This window comes from Oryctolagus cuniculus, chromosome 9 (assembly GCF_964237555.1).
Source record: "Oryctolagus cuniculus chromosome 9, mOryCun1.1, whole genome shotgun sequence".
Lineage (NCBI taxonomy): Eukaryota > Metazoa > Chordata > Mammalia > Lagomorpha > Leporidae > Oryctolagus > Oryctolagus cuniculus.
In genome coordinates, this window is record NC_091440.1 from 125,559,138 (window position 1) to 125,585,093 (window position 25,956).

The 25,956-nt window shown below is 46.0% G+C and overlaps 1 protein-coding gene and 1 long non-coding RNA gene across 27 annotated transcripts in view; one reads left to right on the forward strand and one right to left on the reverse strand.

Moving 5' to 3' along the window:
• Positions 1 to 25,956, forward strand: part of CCDC91 (coiled-coil domain containing 91) — a 344,415-nt gene that overhangs the window by 252,537 nt on the left and 65,922 nt on the right. The window lies entirely within an intron of this gene.
• LOC138843894 (uncharacterized) overlaps positions 11,636 to 25,956 on the reverse strand; it is a 109,032-nt gene continuing 94,711 nt past the window's right edge. For both annotated transcript variants that reach the window (XR_011379045.1, XR_011379046.1), the window contains exons 2-3: positions 15,073 to 15,154; positions 11,636 to 12,203 (exon numbers count right to left, since the gene is read on the reverse strand). This is a non-coding gene — a long non-coding RNA (uncharacterized lncRNA). The remainder of the gene's footprint in view (positions 12,204 to 15,072; positions 15,155 to 25,956) is intronic.

Sequence of the window (25,956 nt, forward strand, 5' to 3'; positions counted from 1 at the left end):
GATGGGTGCTTTTCCTCTCCTGCGGACGTCAGTCCCTCTTTATTTTTCTTGACTCTCTGTGCATTATTAAAAAGACCAATCTCTGATCCCCTTCGTGGACTGGGCTTGCGACGACCCACACCAATCGCTCAAGCAGAGATGGCGGGCATTGCTTTGTTTTAATCCGTATGCTCCATCCCACCAGTGTTGCAAGACAGGCAGTGTCGCTCCCCCTCTTCGTGGAGGAACGACACAGGACCCTGCGCTGTTCTTTCTGTCTGCTCGGCCCTCCCCGGGTTTGCTGCTGGTTCTTCCCGGGTTGGCTACTATCCCTTCCACCTCCGTGGAAGGGCGGTTCCCCCTGGCCGCATTCCCCACTTCCGCAGGGGAGCGGCACACCGCCGGCCGGCTCTCTGGGGGCTGCACGGGTTCCCTTAGATGTTCCCCATAGATGTTCCCGGTGCATGCTGTCTCTCTCCTCCTTTATAGTCCTCCTCTGCCAATCCCAACTCGGCTGCCCACACACCGAGTACGCTGCTCTCCAATCAGGAGCAAGTCCTACAGTTTATTGGTTGAACTGGAGGCACCTGTGTAGAAGCTGTTTACTTCTCTCCCAGCGCCATATTGTGGGAGAGCAGATGCATAGAATAAGTCTTAATTCCAGTAACTCAGTCCAGTCCAGATTGCTCCCCACAGATCCCCCTTTCTTTTTATCTTTTGGCGTTGATACGCGCCTGTCTTCGGTGTCCCGCGGCACACACTCTGCTCTACTTGCTAGAGTTGCCACAGGCTCTTACAAGTCCTATCAATCAGGAAAACCGAATCCGGGTCCTCTCTTCGCCATGTTGTGAGGAGGTTTTTAGGCGCTGATGCGTGCCTGTGTTCGGTGCCCTGCAGCGCATACTCTGCTCTGCTAGAACTGCCTGCAGGTGTTTACAAAACCTATCAGGCAAACCGAATCCAAGCCTTCTCATTGCCGTATTGTGGGGGAGACTTATTAGTGTTGGTTCGTGCCTATCTTCGGTGACCTGCAGCTCATACTCTGGTCGAGCTTTGCTGGCGCTTACCGCCTTAAATCAGGCAGACCGAATCCAAGCCTCCTAATTGTTGTATTGTGGGGAAGCTTTACTGATGTTAATTCGTGCCTGTCTTCGGTGACCTGCGGCTAGCCGCCCAGGTGCTCATCGCCTCACTAATCGGGCAGACCGAATCCAAGCCTTCTAATTGGCATGTTGAGGGGAGGCCTTATTTTTCTCTATTTCTCTATCTCCGGGCATTCCTACCTCTCCCATTTTACTTCTATCTTCCAGCATTCCTATTTCTCTCACTTTTACTTCTAAACTTCTGTTTCTCTTATCCCTGCGGCTTCCCGGCGGCGCTCGCCCCGAGGCTGCTTCTCGGCTCTGAGCCGCTTCAGCCCGTGCCTCTCTCATCTGCGCGGCTTCCCGGCTTTGCGCGGCTTGGCTTCGCGCGCTCCGCGGTCTCCACGCCCTTCGCGTCTGCACCACGGCCTCGCGCCAGCCCCGTTCCCTATCTACTTGTGCCCCGCACGCTCTCTCTGCGCACGGCAGCCTCCGCGAGTCACACAGCGTAGCTTACGTGTCCGCCACTAGCATTCAATCTAAGTTCCCCGGGCTAGCCTGGCGAATTCAACCCAGCTTACGTCTCCGCCCCACGGTTTGGCTTCCCGTCCTTTGCTCCCCGGGCTAATCAGACGGATCCCAATCTGGCTTACGTTTCAACTTCTGGTTTCAACTTTTCGCCCCCTATTCCCGGGCTAACTTGAGAATCCCAAAGTGGCTTTCGTTTCCGCCTTGGCCTGTCCCCCGCGGCTTCAATTTCCCTAACATTTTTCTCTACCCGGTATGTTTCCCCATGCTTTCCTCCAACAATACTCCTCCCTCATTTCTCCTGGCCTCTCCCCACAGTCCGCATCCGAGTCTGTTTGTTCTAGCTTTCACTTTCGCTTTCGACCTTAGAGATTTCTCCCAGCTTCCCCCGTATTCCGTATCCGAGTCTATGCCTAGGCTTTCAATAGCGTCTTCCGGCACCCTTTTCGTCCGGCTTTTCCCTAGGCTGTTTGCTAATCTCTCTCTCCGGTATTTTCCCAGTTCTTCCCGTTTCTTCCCTCCTAAGTTTGCTATCCGTCCTAGGTTTCCTATCCGAGCTAGGTTTCCTAATCCGAGTCATTTCTTCCCTCCTAAGTTTCCTATCCGTCCTAGGTTTCCTATCCGTCCTAGGTTTCATATCCGAGTCACGGCACCATTATGTCGCTCCCCCTCTTCGTGGAGGAACGACACAGGACCCTGCGCTGTTCTTTCTGTCTGCTCGGCCCTCCCCGGGTTTGCTGCTGGTTCTTCCCGGGTTGGCTACTATCCCTTCCACCTCCGTGGAAGGGCGGTTCCCCCTGGCCGCATTCCCCACTTCCGCAGGGGAGCGGCACACCGCCGGCCGGCTCTCTGGGGGCTGCACGGGTTCCCTTAGATGTTCCCCATAGATGTTCCCGGTGCATGCTGTCTCTCTCCTCCTTTATAGTCCTCCTCTGCCAATCCCAACTCGGCTGCCCACACACCGAGTACGCTGCTCTCCAATCAGGAGCAAGTCCTACAGTTTATTGGTTGAACTGGAGGCACCTGTGTAGAAGCTGTTTACTTCTCTCCCAGCGCCATATTGTGGGAGAGCAGATGCATAGAATAAGTCTTAATTCCAGTAACTCAGTCCAGTCCAGATTGCTCCCCACAAGGCAGCACCCAGAAAAGCAGCAGGAGTCTCGGGTTCGGTACCTGCTTGCTCTGCACTTGGGGGACGAAGGGCGGTAGCAACTGGCAGCCTCTAGGTTAAACCGCCTTGGTGGTTCTCTCTGGCCCTTCGGCCTCTGCAGCATGCCAGGTGCTGAGCCGCTCCCTGGGCAGGCCCCAGGAATACTGCGGAGCTGAGGGTTCCCTTCCAGTCTTAGGACACTGCGTGTGGTGGGGATTATTAGGAGCGTTAGCCTTGAGGTTTTTCTGCCAATTTTGATGGGCCGGGTTGCGTGCCTGCCTCGGGTGAAGAAGCTCTCAGTCTAGACCTGGATCTCTCACAAAGGGTGTCTGTGCAGGCACCCAGTGCTGGGGGATCAGCGTGTGTGCACTGGGGTCCAGAGGACCTGGGGCCTCCTGTCCCACCTCTGGTTGACGTCATTCCCTGGGACTGCATTGTACTTTTGGCTCTAAATTCCCAAAAGAGAGAAAAGTAAGCTAGTAATGTCTGTTGAAAATCATCCAGAAAAGTAAAATATGCTAGGTGTAAGACAGTAGCAAGCGAGACAGGCATGTAGAAAGCAGTATGCCTGCCAGACAGAGCCTTGAAGAGTGCATACTCTGGAAGGGACTTTCTGCAGTTTCATTGTCTTCATTCCACATTTCAGAAAAAATTACAGGCATCACTTCATTCATTAATGATGTTAATCCCTTAGTTAAAAGCAAAGTGGAAAAAGCAAATAGTTATTTCAGAACCGTTTCTGTAAGAATCCGACGAGTTTCATTAGTTACCCTAAGTCAGTTGTGTTGTGGTAGTTTATAAAGAGACTTCACTGCTGGGCTACCGCTGATAGGAACCTGAAAGCCTGCCTCTTCCTTCTGCTCCGACCCTGTAATGTTTTAAGTGTGAGGTTCAGATCTATAATTAACAGGTGAAATATTATGCATTATAAAAACTGAGAAATGATCATAATGACAAGGGGAAAGCAGTAGTAATTCTCCATGTTCACATCTTACTTAGATTTAATTCTCAACAGTTATAAAGGCCACTTTAAAAAGGTCACGGATCGCATCTCGGCCTTTTGGCTGAGATCAAGTGTAGTAAGAAGTTCATGGAAAATGCATGTTATCAAAAACCTATGCAGGGATGTCAACAGTTATTCACAGCAAAGTAAAATCTTTTTAAATCTGTTCTTCCATGAACGCTTTGATATATCATCATATTAGCTTATTTGGGCAGTGAAGGTGTTACTAAGGGATTTTCTTTGTTAGTTTTGCCTATGGCAGTAAGAGCATATTTTAATTAAATGTAAAATGCGAGGAACTCTTGCATTTGTTTATAGAAATGACCTCAGTTTGTTTCTGCTACATCGTAGGGTGGGTCCTGTGAATCTTTGTGTTTTCACAGATATGGAACTTAAGGTTTACAGAGTTGATGTAGCATGGTCAAGGCCATACACGTCCTTGCCGGAGGCACCAGGCAGAGTTGAGTCCAGGCAGCCTAACCCCAGAGGCCTAGCAAGGGGCAGTGCTACTGTTACACCTCCCAACATTCTCATCTTAGTACCGACTACAGACTCAGCTCATTGAGCAGTTAATGCGAGTTTTCATCATCCTAGGAAGTGAATAGATTATTTCAATGGGAATAAAACTGGACGAAGATATTTTCCTGGATTTATTCACTAATCTTCATGGAGCATTTACCATGTGTCGGCGTTGTTGGTTGTTTTTGGCCTGCAGCCCTGAGCAGACAGACCAGATCCCTAGCCCTTAGGAGTGCTCGTGGAGGTTGATAAATTCTGTATGGTGATAGGAAGGAAGACGTTCAGGGTTATGTGTGTGTTTGGCTGAGTGGGGTGGCAGGCTGCCACTGTAGATGAGAGTTGTGAAAGAGTGCTGCTGCAGCAAACACGCATGTCCTGGGACTGCATTGCTCTGGGATTCTAGAGCAGATAGAGTGAGACGAGAGAAAGCAAAGTAGTAGATGCCAGGGCTAGGGGAACATTTCGGGGGTGATGGTGATGTTTTGTATCTTGGTGGTGGTTTCAGTCTAGAAAACTTATCAAAATATACACTTCATACTGGTGAATTTTATTTTATGTAGTATCTGGAGAAATCTGGGTTTTAAAAAGAAGTGACTACGAGAATAAATGACTGAAGAGATGGTGGTTTCAGATAGTGACCTCATTTACTATGGTGAGGAGAGCCGAGTTTCATGGGCACAAAAATCCGATTCGTGTGCACCAAGTTTGTGATGCCCACTCATAGTCCTAGAGGAAGTGTCGAGTCGCCAGAGAGAAATACGGACCTCGCGTGGGGGGTGAGCCCTCTAGGCTGCAGGTCACCGTGTGCAATGCATAATAACCACTTAGCGGTCGTTTAAAGCCAAGTGAGTAAAGGAGTTGCTTAGTGTGTTTTTGCCTAGTGAAGAGCAAGGCTCCTTCAGCTGATCTGTGCACAGGTGGAAGCAGTCACACACGCACACCCCCATGCATGGCTGCTGCATTGGAGGTGCTGTGAGGGAAGCGTGGAAGGTAAGGTGCTGTCCTCTGGCCCTGCACTGTGGCCTGTGCCAGAGCGTTCAGGGCCCCGTCCTCCCGTTCCAGGGTCCCTGGGCCGAACAACAGCTCCCTCCACTGTTTGCCCAGCTCCTGCCCCCTGGAAGAGGCCCTCACTCTTTCTGCTCTCTGCTCCCTTGGCGGCACTGCTGGAGGCCTCACTGAGGAAACCGGGTTTTTAAAAGCCTGCCAGGGGAGCCGGCACTGTGGCTCATTTGGTTAATCCTCCGCCTGCGGTGCCAGCATTCCATATGGGTGCCGGGTTCTAGTCCCGGTTGCTCCTCTTCCAGTCCAGCTCTCTGCTGTGGCCCGGGAGTACAGTGGAGGATGGCCCAAGTGCTTGGGCCCTGCACCTGCATGGGAGACCAGGAGAAGCACCTGGCTCCTGGCTTTGGATTGGCGCAGTGCCTGCCATAGCAGCCATTTGTGGGGTGAACCAGCGGAAGGAAGACCTTTCTCTCTGTCTCTCTCTCACTGTCTATAACTCTACCTGTCAAATGAATTAAAAAAAAAAAAAAAAAGCCGGCGCCGTGGCTCAATAGGCTAATCCTCCACCTTGCGGCGCCAGCACACCGGGTTCTAGTCCCGGTTGGGGCGCCGGATTCTGTCCCGGTTGCCCCTCTTCCAGGCCAGCTCTCTGCTATGGCCAGGGAGTGCAGTGGAGGATGGCCCAGGTGCTTGGGCCCTGCACCCCATGGGAGACCAGGAAAAGCACCTGGCTCCTGGCTCCTGCCAGGATCAGCGCGGTGCGCCGGCTGCAGCGGCGGCCATTGGAGGGTGAACCAACGGCAAAGGAAGACCTTTCTCTCTCTGTCTCTCTCTCTCACTGTCCACTCTGCCTGTCAAAAAAAAAAAAAAAAAAAAAAAGCCTGCCAGGCATTTTTTTTTTTTTAAATCTAGAGTTTAGGTCACTTTGCTGAACCCAAGAAAGAAGTCTGAACACCTAATTGAGAGCCATTCCCCTTTTTGTCTAGCCACTAAGTCACAGTAGGAAGGAAGACAGGACAGAGGGTGGCAAAGCAGAAACAGTGGGTGTGAACTCGGGTTACTGAAAGTACTCTGGAGAAATGAAGTGGGGGTAAAGTAGCTTCTGCTTTAGAATTTGCCACCTCGGTGTTTGCCCCTGCGAATGCTGGCTCTCACCAAGGAGATGGACGGCAAAGCATGACAGAAGACCCAGTGTGCAGGGGATGTGGCCCTTCGTTCTCAGAACTCATCTGAGAGGTTTTTGTTTGGCCTCGGTCATAAATTCAGACTAAGTCATATGCTGATGGTAGATTGTCTTTTCTTTTTCCATTAGATATTAAAAAGAAAATTTATGACTCTGGCTTATTGATTTTCATATTAAAGTAATTTCAGATCCCTTGAAAAATGTTTGCTAAATAAAGCAGAGTACATTTGTTACTGACAGCTAACTAGGCAGGCAGAGGACAGTCATTAATTTTGCTGTTGTAGCAAAGTCCTGTAAAAGGACTCCGGTGCAGATGGACACTCTAGCTGTGTGTGACGTGGAAGCGCTGCCTAACAGTGTATAACCACAGCCGCTGTAATTTGGGGTTATGTGTTCCCCCAAAGCCACAGACATGACAATCAGCGGTCAAGTTTTCTTTCAGACATTGAGCATAGCCACTTGACCTTTCTTTCAGAAAAGGAAATAGTGCTTCTGTTTTGCTTAACAGGCTAGATAGTGTAACAACCCCAGAAGCCTTCCACAGCTGCTTCTTCAGTTATTGTAAAGTTTTTATAATCAGGGCCGGCGCCGTGGCTCAATAGGCTAATCCTCCACCTTGCGGCGCCGGCACACCGGGTTCTAGTCCCAGTCGGGGCGCCGGATTCTGTCCCGGTTGCCCCTCTTCCAGGCCAGCTCTCTGCTATGGCCAGGGAGTGCAGTGGAGGATGGCCCAGGTGCTTGGGCCCTGCACCCCATGGGAGACCAGGAAAAGCACCTGGCTCCTGGCTCCTGCCAGGATCAGCGCGGTGCGCCGGCTGCAGCGGCGGCCATTGGAGGGTGAACCAACGGCAAAGGAAGACCTTTCTCTCTCTGTCTCTCTCTCTCACTGTCCACTCTGCCTGTAAAAAAAAAAAAAAAAAAAAAAAAAGTTTTTATAATCAGTAAAAGCACAATGATTATTTTCATCCTAGGTCTTCTTTCTCTCATCCCCATTTTCATGCCTCTAAAACTTTCATGGTACTCGCTAAATCATCCTTAAAACTATGTCCTTCCATGCAAGCTGCGTTCATGGTCTTGCTGTCTATAGTGCTGACTACGGCCACCTGTATAGGACTCTGTTCCTTTTTTTTTTTTTTTTTTCAGGTGAGTATAAAAAGTGAAGGTCACTATCCCACTTGAAATTCCTCATTGCTTCCGTGCAGCACCTAAGGAAAAGTTCAGCTACCTAAAATAGAAATGTTTTGGTGACCTGGACCACCCTTCTCTGCCATCCTGCCTCACATAGTCTCTCCGTCTCAGCTGCTGTTCGCTCTTCCTCACTGGGGAGACCTTCTTCCTAGCAATTTAAGTCAAGTGTGCTCTGATGGCCTCCGGTGGATCAGTGTGCCACTGTCCCAAGAGATCACTGGTGAAGGCTCTGTGTCTGTGTCTCCTCTGCTAGACTGCAGGCCTCCTGAAAGTAGTTGTTATGGGGTAATGGTGTGATTTTATTTTCTAAAGGGAACAGATCATGTATTTGATATATACAGCTGTAAGAACATTAAGATACTTCCTACATTACCCTCCCTCTTCCTCTCCATGTTTTTTGATTTTTGCAGTGAGATACTCTGAATTCACTTTCTAATCACAAGTGTAATACTCTACCATATAAAGAAACACCACTGTTCCTCAGGAGTATAGACAAGGGCTATATCAGAATGTCACTTTCACTCAAGCTGCTCGTCACGGGGCAGCAGGTCCCATAGGGCTCCTCAGGGCCAGCCAGGGGAGCTTGGGGGCCGAGCGGGATGATGAGTGTAGGTGGCAAAGGAACCACACCAGAGCCGGGAGATCAGTCAACGCCCAGGGCGCAGCTGGGTTCTCAACTTTATTGGGAGTGGAAGAGCTTTTATAGACACAGAAAGGGGGCTGTCCAGGGCATAAGGGAATCGAGCCAACCAGCTAAAAGGTAAGGCAGGACAGGGGCCAGGCACGCCTTCAGGGGCCAGTCACAGCTTAGGACACATAGTGTTCACGAATACGGAAGTCTCGTGTCCGGCTAGGTACCTTCCCAGGGGCCATCTTGGATTGTTGGAAGCGCTGAGTCACTGAGATGCGGCAAACTCGAGCAAAGGCTTAGCTACCTTGTGGAGCAAAGGCTTAGCAACTTTGTTTCCTTTTCGATTGGAGACCCCTGCACACTCGTATGCATTACTGTCTATATTAGTTACCACATATCAAAGCAAAAAAGTGATATTTGTCTGTGGGGGACTGGCTTATTTCAGTGAACATACTGTTCGCCCATAGCATCCATTTTGTTGCTAGTGACAGGATTCCATTCTTTTTTTGTGACTGAGTAGTATTCCATCATATGTATGTGTGTGTGTGTGTATGCACAGCAAATTTTCTCTAAGCTGCTACAAACATGTGGATACAGATAACTCTTGCATATACTGGCTTCTCCTCGTTTGGATCAATTCCCAGGAGTGGGATGGCTGGGACATAAGGTAGATGATAACTTTATTATGTGTAATACATAATGCAACGCATAATGATTAGATTAGGTTAGTGAGCATTTCCATCTCAGTGTTTTTTGGAAAGTTTACATTAAGCCTAATGTGTGAAATTTGAGCAAGTGCATACAGCAAGTACCAAATGAAGAGACCTCTTAATCCTTCACAAATGTACTGATCTGCAGCTCTACAGTTTGGCTCTTTAGATTCTCGATAGTTTTTAAATGGAACATTTTACTAAGAGGAGGGTCATCAAAAGTAGTGCTTTGAATGTTATAATTTCTTAAAGGAACTTTTCAACAGATTGCCTACTGGGTGCCAAACTGAAATGATTCTTATTATTGTTATTCAGTGAAATACTTGGAAACTCATCTGGGAGAGGCAAAGATAATTGCGTTCAGCTTGAGCAGAATGTTTACTTTGAGCAAGTATCATACTTGCTCTAGGGGAATGAACAGCTGCAGGAGTACAAGCAGAAGTTCTAGGTCACAGTAAAGTAGTGAACTTTGGGCGGATGGAAGCATGACTCAGTTTCACATACAGGTTGAGCATTTTCAGTTGAGGTGTACTGAACAGATAACATCTATGCCAGTGTTCCAAAACACTGCCATCTGGAACACGTCTGGCCCCAAGCATGCTGGACAGAGTATATGCAGCCTGTTGTAAATTTTCAGAGTCATTTCCAGCTCAGAATGGCAGCATCTGAGGCATTCCTCAGTGCCTCCTGGGCCGGTCGTTGTCTGCCCAGAAGGAAGGGTAGTGTTGAGCTGTGTGGTTCAGGTGAGACTTTACCTACTCTCTAATCTCTGCTTAGGCTGCTGATGATTTTCCACCCCTGTTCCAAGGATGCACAGATAACCTGAGCCATGCTTGTCAGACTCAGTGTGAAGGCTTGCATGCTCAGATGACCCCGTGTGTAGAGCTCCTGAGAAACGGGAGGCAAGGTCAGTGGCAGGAATAAGTAGACAGGGAGAAGGCTGCCTCTCACGCAGTGAGCGAATCAGATGAAACAGTCTGAATGCGTTCATGGTCTCTGCTGAGGCTGAGCATTTTTCCCCTTAATTATTTTGTGCTGAATTTCCTGTAACCTGTGATGAACAGCATTTTAGCTCATTGCAGAGCGTGCGCTAAGCAGGGTTAAGTTGGAGTCCCAGGTAATCTTGACCCAGTTTTTTTTTTTTTTTTCCATGTGTTATTTGTAAGGTGTACATAATACTGCCTGCTCTCCAGGGTTGTTATGAGGCCTTTGGAAACATGCAGTTTTTTAAAATAAGTAAGAGATGCGTGAAATAGGTTTAGAAACTTGAGGCAGCATGTGAAGGTTGTCCATCCAGTGACCAGACCCTTGCCACATACCATGGAAGGAATGGGCCTATTCAGCCCTTGAAGGATTTCGGAGGAATACACTAGGAGAAGTAGGTGAAAATAGTGTTATCTGATATCAAGCAGGAATCTAATCTCTGCTGTGCTTTCTGCATTTCTGCTCCTGTGGAATTAGAGACCTGGGATTTCTTACTCCACAAATCTGTATTCCATAACTAACATTCTAAAAACTGTTATGATCATTTAATTGTAGAAAGTTCTCTTTCAGAAATAAGCAGTATAAAATCTTTTTGAAACATGATAGAATATTTATAATTCCACATTGAAATGTGACAATTGCTTAGTAACTCAACTGTTCTCAACTTTAGGGTTTAACTGCCTCTTAGAACAGTTCTGCGGAATGAATGAAAATGTTTCTAGCTATTCTCTTAGGCTTTTCTTGATCTGAGTGGGAGGGAGAAATAGAAATAACCAAGTGCTGGTTCACTCCCCAAATGCCCACAACAGCTGGGGCTGAGCCAGGCCAAACCCGGGAGCCAAAAACTCCATCCTAGTCTCCCACGTGGGTGGCCAGATGTACAGAAGCAGAGCCAAGACTTGACATGCCAGCCTGCACATGACTGATTTTTAGCACCTAATTAAGGTGTTGCGTTAGCATTTTTATCCTAACACTCCAGCCTTAGTGTGCTGTCTCTTCCACACACACCTCTGTTAGGTCACACCGTCTGGTTAAGTGTAAGTAGCATTCAGTAGCTGAAAGTCTAGCTTTTAACCTGCTTAGCACAGTGCATGCTACACATCTGAGTTGCTGCTGCAACGATGGCCATGCCTTGTGTTGATGCTTTTGTGACTGTTGTGCAGGTTCGGGGTTTTTAAACACTGGGCACACAGCCCTGCATGTAGGCAGTGGTGCAGTGGTAGAGACCAGTGATTCCCTGATACTTGGGGAGATAGGCGAGGATGCTGCAGGGCCTGCTCGGGAGGGTCACTGAGACCTGGGGAAGGTGCTGGACCGTCTGTCTGTGCTCCAGTGCTTTCCCTGTCTTCCTATATCTTGGTGATGGGGGCTTCTGAGATCAGAAGCACCGTACAGAAATGACCATGCAGCAGGCAGGAAAGCGTTACTGTCCCGTCCTTCCCGCAGCCTGAAGGAGTTGTGCAATGCCTGCGGCAGAATCCTCATGAGTAAGTAACTGTAGTTAAGGATGAAGCAAAAATATTTTTCTTTCAATTTTTGTGTATTATCTTTTCAAATTGCTGGTAAATTATGACCCATCTCATTAATAAATGGAACAATTAGGTATTTCTTTTGGCCTAGCAGTAGTCATCACAAAAAAAAAGAAAAAGAAAAAAAAAAAAAACTGAGACCGCGAGGGAGCTGTGACCTGCACAAGTTTTACTGTGTATTCACTGTCTAAGGTGTTCCAGGGGACACCAGAAATGTTGGTTACAGTCCCTACCATTACGTAGATTTTCTTTCAGGGGGGCAAACAGATGCATACATTTTTCAGGGCAAGGTGCGTACTACATACTGTGTTAGAGTTCTGTCATAAAGAGAGAACCCTGGTTCCAAAGGCATATCTGTGCAACGCAGAGGCTTGGATTAGGGGAACTCACGGGGAACTGCAGGCAGGGACTGACCAGGTCTGAGCCTGCGGGAGCCGCGGTGCAGGGTGCCAGCAAGGAGATGACTTGGTAGATCTTATGGTGAACCCTGGGGATACTGGTGTTCTGTGAGTGCTGGCGTGGTAAGCGAATATCAGTGTGCCGTTCCTTGGGAAAGCAACCTGGAGCAAAGATGGAGGGATTCCCTGGAGCGCAGTATGGAGACCTGGCAGCCCTAGGGGTCCATCGGCCTTGAGCATGGTCGGCAGGAGCGGGCCTGGGGTCCACACTGCCCACCGAAGTTGCTGGAATACTTGACATGAAAGAACAGGGCACCCTGGCAGAAAAGAACACACGTAAAGATATTGAAGGGGGAAAACGGAATGTTGTACCTCGAAGTAGGATATGCAATCAAACAGGTCTCTAAGGCATGAAGGGTTGCTGACCGACAAAATTCCATTCTGACAAATAGTAGTAAATGAACAAAAAAATTGTCAGACTGATAAAGTTCAACTCCCTCATAGTTCCCTAGCGATAGCCTTTATAGATTATAACTTCACTTTCCAGTACTGTATCATCTTATTTACATAACGTTTACAGAAGATTTCATTACTGGAAAGTGAAGCCTAAGTTGTTTGTGATTAAATGCATAAAAGATAGTGAGGTGAAACATGTTGTATCCCAAAGATATTTTAATATCTTCACAAAAGTTCGTCTGACTTCTTTCACCAAATCCATTGTGCAATGAAATCATGTCCATACCTAAGACAGTGTCACATGACAAGAGCAAACATTTCCTGCTAAAACTCAAATCTATTTATCAATCTGTGGCATTTTCAAAAGAAAAAAAATCTCTCGTTTGTGACAGTTTTAGAAAGGGTCAAGGCTAACAAGCGTCAACGGCTAACAGCTCGATTATAAAACTTGGTGGGTAGGACATTTTATTCTGGCTGAAGTCCCTGACATCTCACCAGCACATAACCCTGCTGGTGGAATGAAACGTGCAGCACAGCCTGCTGAGAGCAGCACGGAGCAAGTGCCGCAGGAGGAACCGAAAGGGCCCTGGTGCTTGGTAAGAGGAACTTGACAGTCAGGCTTTTCCTCGGAAAGCATGCAGAATTAAGATCGAGCGGAAGTCATCTGTCTCATGGGGGTGATGGACAAAAGCAGAGTTCAAGCCTGCCAAGGGGTCTGTTTTCACAGCAGACTACACACGTGAGTGTTCCTGATTTTCCCCAAGTCACTGGCTAATCGTAAGAGGCACCTACGAAGGGCAAGTTTGGTGGGGAGGGGATTAAAGAGCAAGAGTGGAGGGGGGCGGGCAGGAGCATGAGAAAGAAAGAGCTGAGCAGACCCTCCTGTGTGGAGCAAGGACCCTTGACAGAGCATCATGTCATAATTGCCAGTAGACATGTGACCTCAGCCACAATGAGATGCCACTGCACCCCTCCTCTGGCCATCTAGGACACCACAAGGACCGATTACAGCAAGTGGTGGTGAGGAAGTGGAGCTTGTGGGCCTCTCGTGAGAATTTTCCCACCCACGGTTTGCAAGCATATGGCAGCCACTACTAACGCTCACGCTGTATATACCCCAGGCAGCACGCAGACAGGCATGTTGCACAGTGATGTACTCAGAGTCAGCACTGGGGTGCAGTGGGTTACTATCCCGTATGAGCATGCAGCGGAGGCCTGGCAGCACCATTTCTGGTCCAGCTTTCTTCTCGTGTGCCTGGGAGAGCAGCGGATCAACCCATGTCAGAGAGCCAGAGGAAGCGCCTGGCTTCGGCCTGTCTTAGCACTGGCCCTTACAGTCATTTGGTGAGTGGACAAGCCGATGGGAAATCTATCTTGGCCTCTCCCTCTCGCATAAATAGATCATTTTATTAAGTGCTATATTCATTGTAGTCATCCCTGGAAATATTGCTAATACCCATCAGTAAGTCATACAATGGAATCCTACTCCAGAATTTTGTCAAAAAAGACACGCTGTCAATATATTCTACAGTATAGATGAATCTCAGAGATAGTAAGTTGAATAAAGGACAGCCAAAAAAGCATACCCAGTGTGTGATCCACGTGGCCTAGAATTTTAGGACCCTTAAGAAAAGGGCAAAAGTAACTTAGAGTGGTAGGAATCAGAATAGTGACTCCTGATGAGCAGCTGCATAAGAGGACTATCTAGGGCCTATAAACATGCATAAATACATACATATGCAAGGAAAAAATCACTGAGCCATGCTGTTAAGATTTGTGCATTTCACTATGCGTAAATATTGCTAAAGAATTGTGAAAAGGGCCTAAAGTGATAGATCACAGCAGAAAAACTGCTGACAAGTTACAAGCTGACACTTCTAAGTTATTCAAGAAGTTACAAAGGAAAGACTGAAATATTCAGAAAAATACGAGAACTAATAAAGTTACATAGAAATTCATGATGGTTCCAGGGCAGTGAATAAAGTGACATGCACAGAGAACACATTTTAATGATGCTCTAAAGCACAGATGAAATTAAATATTACCTAGGCAAATAAAAATCCCAGTACTAACTCAAGAAGGATCAGAGCTGCTATATAAACTCTATAGCTTCAGATATCCATAATGGAACTGAATGTACCCGCCCTTTAGTGTTAGATGGATTCAATTATAGGTTTCCTCTTTTTTTTTTTTTTTTTTCTTATTAGACAGGTAGAGTTAGACCTTGAGAGAGACAGAAAGGTCTTCCTTCCATTGGTTCACCCCCAAAATGGCTGTTACAGCCGGCACGCTGTGCTGATCTGAAGGCAGGAGCCAGGTGCTTCCTCCTGCTCTCCCATGTGGGTGCAGGGCCCAAGCACTTGGGCCATCCTCCACTGCACTCCCTGGCCACAGCAGAGAGCGGGACTGGAAGAGGAACAACTGGGACTGGAACCCGGGGTGCTGGCACCGCAGATGGTGGATTAGCCAAGTGAACCACGGTGCCAGCCCTAGTTAGAGGTTTCTCAATAGCAGATTATAGAATGAAAGGCATGTTTATTATAACAGAAAAATCTGGCAAACACTGCCTGAGTGAAATCATGAAGGTAAGGACACCACCGTTGAGTTTATGCTGTGGATGCCCCGGTACAGCAGTGTGAAGTACTCTTCTTCTCCATGGTGTTCTCTAAAAGCCCTAACCGCACTCTAATGTTTAGAAAGTAAAGAGACCAATGCAAGATTCTCAAATACCTGAACAGCAGTCTTCAGAGTGTTGTGCTGGAGAGACCAGGAGAGGTGACGGCCACGTGCAGTGCTTACGCCTCGGTTAATCCTGGAAAGAAAAAGAGCAGCATTGGGAAACCCGGTGGGATACAGGGGAAGGCTACTCCATGGTGTCATGCAGTGCTCATATCTCAGCTCGACGGAGGTGCCATCATTGTGTAAGGTGTCGGGGAGGCCGGCTGAAGGGTGCATGGAAACTCTTGTGCCTGCGCTGCTACTTTCTTGTTCGTTCATCTACGTATTGCAAACTACAGAAAAATGCATTTTAAAGAGCACAGACATTACTCCTTTTTCCACTTCTGCCTCCTGAAATGCCTTTAATGACACTGTGTTGTGGTGAGGGCCTAAGCTAGCTGGGGAGGAGGCCAATATATACCCTGCACAAACTCCATCCCAAAGCTCACACTTAGGGCACGAGATTCCTGTGACAGTGGGAATGGACATGAAGGCAGCCCAGGGAAGGAGGGTTTGAAAGTGTCTTCAGTCAGCAGCTCCCCGGGCATCCTTTCCAAACCTGGCAGAAGACTGAAAACAGCAAAGGGGCAGGTCTCTGGACCAGAAATCATGGAGCAGTGTTGAAAGCGTAGGTGCTTAACTGGAAATGGGGTCAGAGGGAAAGCGTAGCTCAGAGCTGGATGCTGCTTACTGAGCCTGCTAGTCTTTTCCTCCATCCCAGCTCTCAGACTGCTGGCAGCCACAAAGTTGGACAGCCCAACAGAGAACCTCAGTAATAATATTGGTATCAGAAGTTGCCCCAAGGGCTGGCGCTGCAGCTCACTAGGCTAATCCTCCGCCTTGCGGCGCCGGCACACCGGGTTCTAGTCCCTGTCGGGGCGCCGGATTCTGTCCTGGTTGCCCCTCTTCCAGGCCAGCTCTCTGCTGTGGCCAGGGAGTGCAGTGGAGGATGGCCCAAGTGCTTGGGCCCTGCACCCCATGGGAGACCAGGATAAGTACCTGGCTCCTGCCATCAGATCAGTGCAGTGTGCTGTCCGCAGCGGCCATTGGAGGGTGAACCAATGGCAAAGGAAGACCTTTCTCTCTGTCTCTCTCTTTCACTGTCCACTCTGCCTGTAAAAAAAAAAAAAAAAAAAAAAAAAAAAGTTGCCCCAAGGAAATAACCTCGTCCCGCCGCTGGGCCATGAGCATCACGGTCCATAAAACCACAACTGCGTGCAGAGAGATGTTACTCAGCGTTTTTATGCTTTACTTTTGAACATGAGCAACCAGTCAGGTATGAGCAGATAACTTCTCGTGCAAACCAGAGAACACAAAAAGATGTCGTACAGTTATAAAAAGTTGATACTCTTCCTTACAAGTTAAACTAACACAGAAATGTGAACAATAGTAGAGATTTAAAAAGCAATAGAGAGGCTGGATATATGGAAGTCGTCCAGAGAAACAGAAAATCAGACCAGCATCTCAGAGGTTATAAAGCTGAACTGTAGGACTTTGAGAAATGAACAACAGAAAACAGGATCCAAGAGATCATAAAACTATATCATTACCTCATTATTATGAAAGTAAATCTGGAATTAAAGAACATGAATAAGTTCATCATGAAACTTGAGATAAAGAAAATAAAGTTCCCTTCCAAGAGGGGAAAAAGAAAACCACAGTGCCAAGTGAGGAATCAGAATATGATCAGGCCTCTCAACAAAGGTAAAATATCTGCAGACATTCCCAACTCAGAAATCCAGATCTGGTCAAACTGAATTACGTGTGAGGCCAGAAGAGGTGCATCTTTCAGTCAGATAAGATGACAGAACATTTGCTTCCCACCTGCTTTTCCTGGGTACTCTCTTGGAGGAGGGCCCCCATCAAAGCACAGGGTAGACCAAGGACCCAGGAAATCCTAGGGAGTGACAGAGGGAGGTCCCGGGGTGGGACCGAGGGAGCAGCCTGTGCGGCTTAGCCGTGGGAGCAACAAGGGAACCAGGATGCCTGCTAACAGTCTCCTCAGAGGATGGGGAGACAGCTTGGGGAAAACTGGGGAATTCATCCATAAAGATGCCTGTGCAGGCTGACACAAGATGCCTAACACCACAGCCCATCATTGCCGCGCCTGCATCTCAGGAGCTGTTACAGGTTTTCCAGTTCTGTGTGAAAACTCCTGAGCCAGTCTGCTCAGGAGGGAGAATAGAGAGAGAGAGGAGGCCGCCCACCTGAGGCTGTTCCGGTAGTCCCAGCCACGTTAGACCCAGCATGGCCTGAAGGCGGACATGGGGGAGTCTAGGCAGGACCAACAGAACTGCCCAGGAGAGCCCACCCTTTGTGAGCCAGGGAGCTTAATTGAGAAAATGAGGTAGGTAACAACATTAACACCAAAACACACTCCACTTTTTAATGATGAAATTCAAAAGACAGAAATATCATTTTTAGTAATAAAGGACTAATGTAAAGGAGTTCTTGGTAGCATAACAGTGTGCTTAACTGTGATTCAAAGTGATCTCTGCCGTCAAAGTTGCTTTCAACGGCTCCCTATGTAATTCTTGTCAAAAATGGAATTCAACATATTTCATCTCTAAAAATCCTTTTAGGAAACATTCAGTATTCATCTTGTAAATGAGAAGTACTTTGTTCCTGGTGACAATGCTGACTGAAAGCAGGAACTTCTACACACAATGTTAAAATTTACGTGGTAATGATTACAAAATGTTTAGAGCAAGCATGGCAAGGAAATGACTAGTTCAGTAGTTACTATTCTTTTTCATTATTCATTGCTGAATGACACACTTGACACTAAAATTTTACAACAAATATTAGATTACTGAGGAAAACCAATATCATCTTCTATCAGGAACCTTACATTGCTGTGTAGAAGACAATGATTTGTCCAGTTAACACACAAATAAATGCTGAAGAACAAATATGATGTGTGTAAAAGTTAGCGATGTTCTAGATCCCTCAGTCTGTGTGTCTGACAGTTGATACTGCTTATCTGCAGTATGTACTGAAATCTTGTTAATTAGAAATTTTTCTAGGTCTGCAGCAGATTGAACCTTGCCTCCCTACCCTGAAAAAAAAATGCTTCAAAAAAGATCATGGCCAGCACCGTAGCTCACTTGGTTAATCCTCCGCCTGTGGCACCAGCATCCCATATGGGCGCTGGGTTCTAGTCTCGGCTGCTCTCCTTCCAGTCCCACTGTCTGCTGGGGCCTGGGAAAGCAGTGGAGGATGGCCCAGGTGCTTGGGTGGGAGACCAGGAGGAGGTACCTGTCTCCTGGCTTCAGATCAGCAACAGCACCAGCCATTGCAGCCAACTGGGGAGTGAACCAATGAAAGGAAGACCTTTCTCTCTCTCTCTCACTGTCTGTGACTCTACCTATCAAATACATAAAAAAGAAATCAAATACCTAAATACCGCATGTGAAACTGTGAACTTACTAGAGGAAAACTTGGGCACAAGAAGTCGACACATCAGCATAGGCGGTGGCTTTTCTCAGGTAAGACTCCAAAAAGCACATATGACACAAACAGAACGCACAAAATCGGATTATATCAAACTAAGAAACTTCTCCAGAGCAAAGCAAGTGATCAACAGAGTACAAAGAACCTACAGATAGGAGAAAATATTTGCAAATCATTCATCTGACACAGGATACATATCCTGCATCTGTAAGCTACTTCAAGAACCCATACAACAAAACCTTAAGAATCCAGCTAAGATATAGGCAAAAGAACTGCACAGACATTTCTCAACAGAAGTAGTACAAATGTCTAACAAACAAATGCACAGTATCACTGGCTAACAGGGAAACTAAAATCAAAGCCACAATAAGATATTTCCCTTCTACTATGAAAAAGACAAGGCAAGGAGGTAGAAAGAAGTAATTAATACCTTACACACTACTGGGAGGAATGCAAGTTAGCATAGCCGTGATGGAGCCAAGTATGGAAACTCTTAAAAATACAAGTGTCATACGAGCCAGCTGTTACACTTGTCCATCTATATATCCGAAGGAATGAAATCCTACCCAAGAGATACCTGAACTCTCAGGTTCAGCGCCATTTTCAACAGCCACGCTATGGAACCAGCTTAAGTGTCCGTCCGTGGATCCATGGGTAAAGAATGTGGATATGTATGTGTCACACAGACATGCACCCACAGTTATTCAGCCATAAAAATAATGCAGTCCTGACATTTTCAACAAAACGGATGGAACAGGTGATCATTATGTTAAATGAAATAAGCCAGATCGAAAGAAGCAAATACTGCCTGTTCTTCCTCATCTGTGAATTAAAAACTAGTCAATGTGAGGCTAGAATAGTGATTCCTGAGCTGGGAGAGGGATTAAAGGAAGGTTGGCTAACAGCTACCCACACACAGCAAGGTGGAAGCACCAGTGTTGCACAGCGCAGTAGGTGACTGACTGTAGGTCACATCACTGCACTCGACTGTAAAGAACCACCAGAGGAGTCCACGGGCCCTGCTGGGGGCCTGGCTTAACGGCTTTCTGTATGTGCTGAAGCACTGCACTGCACCGCACCGAAATGTGCAAGGATTACCAGTTAATCAAAGACAAGTCAATAACATAATGAAAAAGTGCTGCTCTGATATAAATTACCAGGGAGCTGTGAAGCAGGCCTGGGAATGAGAAAAGGTTTCTTCACGAGAGTGGGAATCCCACTGAGAGCTGGCAGGGGAACAAGCATCTTCACATGCAGGGAGAGGTAGGGCACGTTGACAGAGTCCGTGCCCAGGCCCTGAGCCAGCCGCAGGAAGCTGGGTAGAGACAAGGGCCTGGAAGACATGCAATTAGGGCTGCAGCACCCAGACTGCCATTCAGAGCGGAATGCAGTTACACAGCGCACGTACGTGAGGCCAGACGTGCTGTGTTCTTAGCGTTGTGCTGTGAGCATAGTGATTTCTTAAAATCCTTCTGCACCTTTTAAGAGACATGGTATTTGACGTTTTGCCTGGGTTTGTTGTGTGCTCTCCTGTATCTTAGGTTACTATGTATATTCTACAAAGCAAGCTGAGTTTGCATTTAAGATTTGACAACTCAATTGTTCCGGCCTCCCGCAAGCACGTGTCTTAATCGAGCCCTGGGGAGATTCACTACCATTTCGGGTGTCACTGCTGTTGTAGGTAGAAAGTAAGCCCCGAGATGTCTGGCAGGATTGCTGAAAACTGCAAATGAACTGTGTCCAGCTCATTTGTCTTCCTAAGCATTTTTTTTTTCTTGGTAATAGTTCAATCTAGCCCATTCTCTCCAATACACTTCATCTCTTTTCTGGACTACCACAGTGCTTTTCTAATTGCCTCTTCCAATTTGGGTCCTCACAAAACCACCTTTCATGCTGCACGCTGTTCTGATTAAAATACGGATCCCATCCTGGCAAGGTGCACTACCAGCTACAGGATACAGGGCAAAGTGCTTAATACTGAGAGTATTTGGATGCACTGGGCCCCCTGCTGTGTGCCTGGCAGAGTTTGCAGTATCTCACACAGATCCACTCAATTATTAGAATCACCTGTTGAAAAGAGACCATCCCTGCCTCCATTGCACAAAGAGGAAGATTGAGGCCCATGACAGATGAACATATGCCACGCAAATTTAACCTGTGTCTGCCTGCTGCTTATCTTGCTCACCTCATCTCTCTGCCTTCTGCTCTGTGCATCCCTGATAGTAAAATTCCTGTACGTCTTGATCACAAGTGCGCAAGCCCCAATGTTTTCTTACCCCCGTCCCTCTATTCCTTCCCCTTTATTTCGGTCACGTCTGCTTCTTGAAGACTGAATTTTTCTAGAATCCTGTGCTTTCTCCGCCCGTGGCTACCTGTCTTACATCTTACTCTTTAATTCTCTTGCGATTTACATTTTGTTAGCTATCTGTGTAGGGCGGTACTGAAGACTGTTGCTGGAGGAATCAAATTAGCAGAAAGTGCACATTGCTGTGATTGTTTCTGATGACACTTCCTAACCGTTTTCCCAAATAAATGACCAGCTCTTTGAGTGGCAGAGACTAAGCTTGTTTATTTTTTAGGAACTCTGTATCCACTTCCTCTAAAGGACAACTGTTCCATTTCTTGCTCCAGGGTTAAATCAAATTAAAGTTGAATCCAATAATCTTTTTTAAAAAATCTTTGTGTAGTAAATGACTATCAGTGGAGATAATCATTATTACTACTTAAAAAACCATGTGTCTGATTCTTGACCTTGCTTCATTTTGGAGGTTGCTTTGACACATTAACATGGTACTCAGTTTCCAACTATCTTAGCTAAAAACTGATATGTAATACAAGATTTATTTCTTACCCCAAAATCAATCAACACATAATACTGATAGTTTATATATATATATTTAAATTCAAAAAAGAATGTGAGATGGGACAATCTGTATTTTCTGCCAATTTTCAATGACACTGTTCTGTTTGTACCTTGGCATGACAAGCACAGGTTTACATTTCTGGCACGTAATAGACCCTGGATCAGTATTGCTGACTGTGAGCATAAGCAATGCTCCTTCACCTACCCAGGAAGGGAATAAAAACCTGTCTGTCCTTTTCCTTACTTACGCCATTGTTTAAAAATCGAAGTCATCAGCCTTTGAGATAGGTCATGCCAAAAACCCAGGTTTTCTTTTGATGTATACTTTGGGATGATGCAAGATTGTCAGCAGTTTCTGTTGTTGGTGATGACTCATGCTAAGCCCTCTCAAGGGACAGGAGTAGCAACCAGCCCACCTGCCATGGTCAGGGGCTCTTTCCTGCGCTGCTGATAGCAGCCTTAACCCTTCTCCTCTTGACTTCTTGGTCCCAGCCTGGCTTCCCAGCTTCCATTGCTTCCGCTTCTCCTGCCAGAATTCACTCACACACTCAGCACTCCTGTGTCACACGTCATTTCACCTTTTCTTCCAAAGTCACACTGACCATGCCCTTCTCACATTTACCCAGCAGTCGTCCTCTTGTTTCTGCCCAGGAATCGTGTGTTAAAGGTCTTCCATGCACTCCCCAAATGGCCACAGCACTGGAGCTATGCTGATCTGAATGCAGAAGCTTCTTCTGGGCCTCCCAAGCAGGTGCGCGGGCCTAAGCACTTCTACTGCTACTTCTACTACGTTTCCGGGCCATAGCCAAGAGCTAGATGAGAAGTGGAGCAGCCAGGACTCGAACTGGCACCTGTATGGGCCGCCAGCCGCTATACCACAGTGCTGGCCCCTGCCACCAGTGTATTTTTCACTCCTATGATGTCAGCTGTTTTAGATTACACATGTGCTAGGTAGGAATAAAAAGTTCAGACATTCCATTACACAATAGGGTGACCACAGATAATGTACTCTATATTTCTCTTGAAAAATAGTATTTTAGATGTTTTCCCTTTAACGAAATGATAAACGTTTGAAGAGAGAAAGAGATTTCCCCTGATTGGATGTTATACAATGTATACAAATAACTAAATATGGCAGGGAAGCCCATACCTATGTACAGTTTTGTATGTCTGTTACTTTTTTTAATGAAAAAACGCTTTCAGAATGTCAGACTTTTCTTTACACATAACCAGTATTCAGTAATTGCAAAATAAATATATCACCAAAATTTGCCACCAGCCCCAAACTGGAACTCTGTCACATGTGCTATCCAACTTTTGCCTCTAGAATATCACTCATTTTCTCAGGTACATTGCTCTATGCATGTTCAACTTTTGAAATAATAATTAAGCAGTATGCATTCCTCCTATGTAGAGGCAAAAAACAAGTAAAGTGCACAACCACCCCTGAGGCTTAAATCGCCACATGATACTGTGGTTTGTAACCCACAGACCAGAACTGAGTGGGTCACTGGGGTGTATTTCCCTTAAATGACTTAAACACATTTAAGTCCTTCAAAAAAGTGCACTGATAAAGACATGTAATCACTGACCTATTATTGGTTTGTTTTCCTGTGATTACTGAAATGTGTCACAGATTTAACGGATGCTAAAGCAAAACCATACCTTAGGCAATGAGCAGAAAGTATGAAATCATGTACAAATCACTGCATATGCTTTTAGCTCCAAATGGCTTTCAGCATGGCCTGTTTCTTAAGCACTACGGAAACTGACTTGAGTCACTTGTTCTTTACACTTGGTATATCAACCTTTCTCCACACTGAGAAACTAGTTCTATTATCATTTCCATATACTGTTGCAGCTGTTTTAGATAATGTGTGTGACTGATGACAGATACACCACAACATATACGCAGTTGAGTATTTTTCCTTCCAGGCTGTTCACGGTAGGGTATTCATTATTAACTTGGGACCAACTACTGTAGAGATACGAGGTATACCACTTAATACAGGAGTAACAGTGCCAAGGTAGAAAAACCCTGCCCTAGAGAATGGACCATGTACCATGGTCCATTGTCTGGGTCACTTTTACTGATAGTAATTTTGTATAAAGTTGAATATGCCATGATTTATCCTTGACATTCAGATAATCCAATGCCACAGTCTTTATCTGAAATTAGAAAAGCCCTGCAAACTAGGGAAATGTGTGACCCAAAAGTTGGCAAACATTGCTGTGAAGCTGTTTATACTTTTAATCTACCCACAAAACCTGAGCCTCCATACTATCCACTACAGAATTATCACTATTGTATTTCAGAATTCAGTGATATAATACTCTGTGCCCTTATGACCCCTAAAATTTCAAATTCCAAATTGATAAGAATAAAATCAAGAGGAATTGTAAGAACACCACAGCTGTATTTTACACAAAATAATCTTTGTCCTCAATGTTTTTGAATTGTGATAATTTTTCAACTTCAACCTTTTCAGATAATACGGTGCAAAACTGTTTCTGTTATTTATCAATGGAATAATCTGTAAACAGTGGCAATTTTCAAAGTAAACAATGTGTCCATTTTAGATAACAGGAAGACAATCAGAAATTATAACAGTATTAAAGTGAGATGATACAGTCAGGCAAATGACTAGAAAGTATACACACACACACACACACACACATCCAGTATTTCTAAGAACAAGGTGTCCAGTGTCACACAGTTTATTTTAAAGTCAGAATAAAATTAAACGCCATCCCTCGTACCTAGTAAGCAAAGATACAAAAGACTTATACAACTAAATGTAGCTCTTAAGATAGACATGGAAGATGGCAGTATAGCAATAGGACGATCCGAACACAAGGGGCTAAATAGATAGTTCATAAGGTGAGAAGATACACAGCAGAGATAGAGCTGTGGGAAATTTGCAATGGGAAAACCGGGGGACCAACAGAGACGAGGCAGGTTCATGCTGAAAGAGCAAATACAGGGAAGCAGTGGAGGTGTGGACCAGGGAGGCTGGCGCCAGCCTCTAGCAGACCAGGTGAGATGGGAAATCATGGGCCCATGGAGTTGCACACAGCAGTGGGAAGGAGAGCTTGGTGAACTGCTTTTGCAGTTCCACACAGGAAAAAAGAGAAGGCATAAAGGAACAAATAGAAGTCAGGGAGCCCTTGCCCACCTCTCCCTAACCTACACCTGGACCTGCAACTAGCTGCGAGAAGCCATCTTGGTTTACATTTGGAACAAAAGCAGAGTACTGCTGCCTCTGTATCCTGTGGAAACGCCCGTCAATTACGGGAACCATCTCACAATACCACCCACCCAGGAACAAGGACCACAACATTTCACAAGAATTTCTTCCCCAGCACATAAGCTGTACAATGAGAAGAAGTCCTAAATATCGAAAACTAGAGCCTGTTCCATCCACCATTAAGAAGCAAGCCTGGCCCCATTAGATGGAGCTCCATGCACCAACCTGTACATGCTTTCCACCATGATTGAGAGGTAGGCTGGGCTCCAGTGGGTGGGGCTCCATGTATGCACTTGCAACACACAGACACGTAGCAGCTCATAACAGAAATCTCACAGCAAGTAAATCCTCACAGACTAGAGGTGCAGTTTGTTAATAAAGGTGATATAACCCTGAACACCCCAGAGACTAACAGCGGGGCATCCCATAACTGTGAAGAAAGGGCAGGTTACATCAACAGAAATGAAAAACCTAATCAGAAATCCAGAGGAAAGCTACAAAGCCCCTTGGGGGCCTTACATTGGATACTTCCTCCACCCTGGAATACTGAACAGAGCATCCAGGCCACATCCAGAACACACCTCTTAGAACTCACCAAAAGTATAGACATCCCATTAAATCACAAACACACAAACTAAAGAGAGGGAAAAAAAGAAATGCAGAAAACAAAAAAAAAACTCTAATAAGTAAAGTAGGAAGACACTATGAGCCCCCTAACGGAACTCTACTACTCTTCCATAATAGAAGGTGAAGATGAACAGATCAAGATACGCCAGAAATGGAATTCAGAACATTCATCACACCTACTCAGAAGCAAACCCACAGTCTACATGAAAATTTCTCCCAAGACACAGTTATTTTAAGAGAAGTCAGAACTAAAAGACACATTTTTAGCAATATGATAGCCAGACCCCAAAAGAGAGAAATTAGAAAACTAAAAAAAAAAAAAAAAAATGGTTGGAGATCTACAAATATTATCAAATGACCCAACATACAGATCCTAGGAGTTCCAGAAGGAGTGGAAAGCGAGAAAGTATTAGAAGGCCTTCTTAAAGAAATGATAGCAGGAGACTTCCTCAATCTACACAAAGAAAGAAACATCCAAATACAGCAAGAACACAGAATTCCCAATAGACACGGCCAGAAAAAATCTTCACCGTGACACATTGTAGTACAATTCTCCACAGTAAGGCATCAAGAAAAGAGAGAAATGTCAGATCACATTCAGAGGAAATCCAATTAGAATCACTACAGACTTCTCATCAAAAACCCTGCAGGCAAGGAGAGAATGGCGAGATGTATTCCAAGTCTTAAGAGAAAAAAAAAAAAAAC